The sequence below is a fragment of the Sceloporus occidentalis genome, unplaced genomic scaffold, assembly GCF_023333645.1.
Source record: "Sceloporus occidentalis isolate IW3139 unplaced genomic scaffold, rSceOcc1.0.p SCAF_1, whole genome shotgun sequence".
Classification (NCBI taxonomy): domain Eukaryota; kingdom Metazoa; phylum Chordata; class Lepidosauria; order Squamata; family Phrynosomatidae; genus Sceloporus; species Sceloporus occidentalis.
The window spans coordinates 171,583,177-171,585,931 of record NW_028316981.1 but is presented as its reverse complement, the minus strand read 5'-3'; the positions used below and the strand labels follow the sequence as shown (position 1 = coordinate 171,585,931).

The 2,755-nt window shown below is 44.0% G+C and overlaps 1 pseudogene; it reads right to left on the bottom strand.

The window, feature by feature from the left end:
• Positions 1-380: 380 nt before the first annotated feature.
• LOC149322737 (U1 spliceosomal RNA) lies at positions 381-528 on the bottom strand (annotated as a pseudogene).
• Positions 529-2,755: the final 2,227 nt, after the last annotated feature.

Here is a 2,755-nt window from a genome sequence, read left to right as displayed (position 1 = left end):
AAGCTGTATATGATTTGGGTCCAGGTTATCTGAAGGGTCGCATCTCCCTTTATGGAATGCCAGGATGGTGTATTGGTTTGAGCGTTGGACTACAGCTCTGGAGATCAGGGTTCGATTCCCTGCTCGGCCATGGAAACCCACTGGGTCACCTCCTTAGGTGAGTAACACAGCCAGAAAACTCCACAATATGTTTGCCTTAGGGTTATCATAAGTCAGAAATGACTTGAAGTCATACAACCACAGTGCACCCACTCCAACTGTGGACTTGCCATCCAGGGATCTGAGCATCTGCGGATGGCAAACACCATTGAATTTAATGGCCACACATGCATGCAGTCCCAGCAGAGTGGCACCACATGTGTACGTCACCATCAAAAACAGCAGGACTTGAGATCCTGCAAATTATGCAGTTGACTTTCCTGCATTTGGAGAAATCGCAGGGGTCAACACACCCGGAGTGCAATGGATGAACCTCACCCTGGGAAAACCACCTTCGTAATCATGGTGTCTCCCCTGCCAGGTAAGTGCAGAGTGATCCAGAATGAAACCCCCATGGATAATAATGGCCCACTGTACAACAACAATCTTCCTTTATGAGTCGATTAGAGCACTAAAATCATCCAAAAAGGCCATCCTGATTGTCCCTCAATCATAACCATACTCAGTTACAAAAAAAGAATAGAATTGTTAAGGGTTGATACACTGTAAAACCACAAAAGGAACTTAAGCATGAGCTATAGCATGCTTCCCTGTTTTCTGTAAGGTTAATGGACAGAGAAAGAAATTGACCATTACAATTTGCATATGTGACTTGCCTACCAGCTGGGCAGAGCTATCCTGAGAAATAGCCTTTACCACAAAGACCACAACCTGTCTTCACTAATAGTATCTTTCTGTTGGCAGAAGCACAAACTGTGATCCTCTTTTATCTAATGGATCAACAAAAGCTTACACACTAAATGCTAGGGTTCTAAACATGATACTTATAAAATCTCTAACAACATCCAGTTTTAATCTGAATTTTAAAGGAGCAGTCCAAGAGACAGCAGAACTACACAAATTCAATGTAGATAATGAGGAAATAGTTAAAGATTTCCTTTACCTTGTATCAAATATTGATCAGAGAAGAGGCTGCAGTCAAGAAATCAAAAGGAGACTAGGAATGGAAAGGGTAGCTATGAAAGAACTGAATAAAAACCTAGAGTGTTAAAATATACCAGTGAGTACTAAAGTGAGGACCATACAAGCCATTATATTCCCCATCCTCATGTACAGATGTGAGAGCTGGAAACTTTAAAAAGCGGATAAGAAGAAAATCAACTCATTTGAGATGTGGTGCTGGAGAAGAGTGCTGATGATACCATGGATAGCCCAAAAGACAAACAAATGAGTCCTTGAACAGATCAAACCTGAAAACTCATTGGAAGCCAAGATGATGAAGCTGAGGCTGTTATCATTAGACCACATCATGAGAAAACGTTAGAAAAGACAATAATGCTAAGAAAGGTGGAAGATGTAGAAAGAGAGGAAGACTGCTTGCTAGATGGATGGACTCAGTTAGGAAGGCTATGGTCCTGAGCCTGCAAGATCTGAGCAGACCAGTGGAGGACTGAGAGTCTTGGAGATGTTGCTTCCACAGGGGTACCATGAGCTGAAGTCTTGAGGGCAGTTAACAACAACAACAACAACAACAATGTCCAAGGTTCTGAACCCATTTGGGAAATGCAGTACAGGACCTTGGACAGTTCCTTTAACATTCATAGTAAAATTCACCATCTTCTCAAATTTTACAAACTGCTCCGTCCAGTCATCCCCCCTCCCAATCTAGACTTTTTAGATATATGAACTAGCAACTTTAAAAAGCAGAGGGGAAGAAAGAGGACGGACCACAGGGACGAACAAGCAACATTTTCCATTATTGTTGTTCTCTTCCAGTCATTTCCAACTTCTGGCGACTCTAGGTGACTCTATCACAGGTTTATCTTGGCACATTTCTTCAGAGAGGGTTTACCTTCACCATCCTCTGAGGCTGAGAGAATGTGACTTGCCCAAGTTTTGACTTGCCCGTGTTCCATAGCATGCAGTTAAATGTGACCACTGAGTAGTGTCACAAAAAGGATCAGGGCATCTGGGAAGAAAAAGAAAAGAAAACAAGCAACGTTGAAATGGCTGCACAAACTACACACAGCCCCGGGAAGCGTCTTCCTGAGGCACCCGTGCTAACTGCCTCCCCTACAGGGATGCTCGGAAGCTTTAGCGCTTAATTTCCTATTAACTGCTGATAAATCCAATTAGGCCCTGCCTATAATTAGGGACATCTGCTCTGTTCGTTTGCAGGGAAAGGCAAATAGCTTGCAGACTGCAATGGGAGAACAGACTGGGTTGGGTAGGCCCCAGCGGCTCATTCCGCCTTCCCAGCCGGCCCAGCCATGCCATCCGCATCCCTGGGAAGCAGCCTGACGTGACTTGCTATTTTCCAGATGATTCTAATTAAGCTGTTCTTTTCATTTTGTCAAATTAAAGAGGGGAGGAGACACCGGTTTCATTTCGCCACCCAACACCTAATCTTTCTCCCCCTTTCCTCATTCTGTAAACACACCCCACTCCAGATGCAGCAAATTGGATGCCGACTCCTTCCCCCCCACCTTGCCATCCAGAGCGGCACAAGTAAATAAATAGACAGGGCTGGTAAAAATTAACTGTAGACGAGATGGGAAATGAGGTGGAAAATTGTAACGGTTTGCCGTTTAAAAGC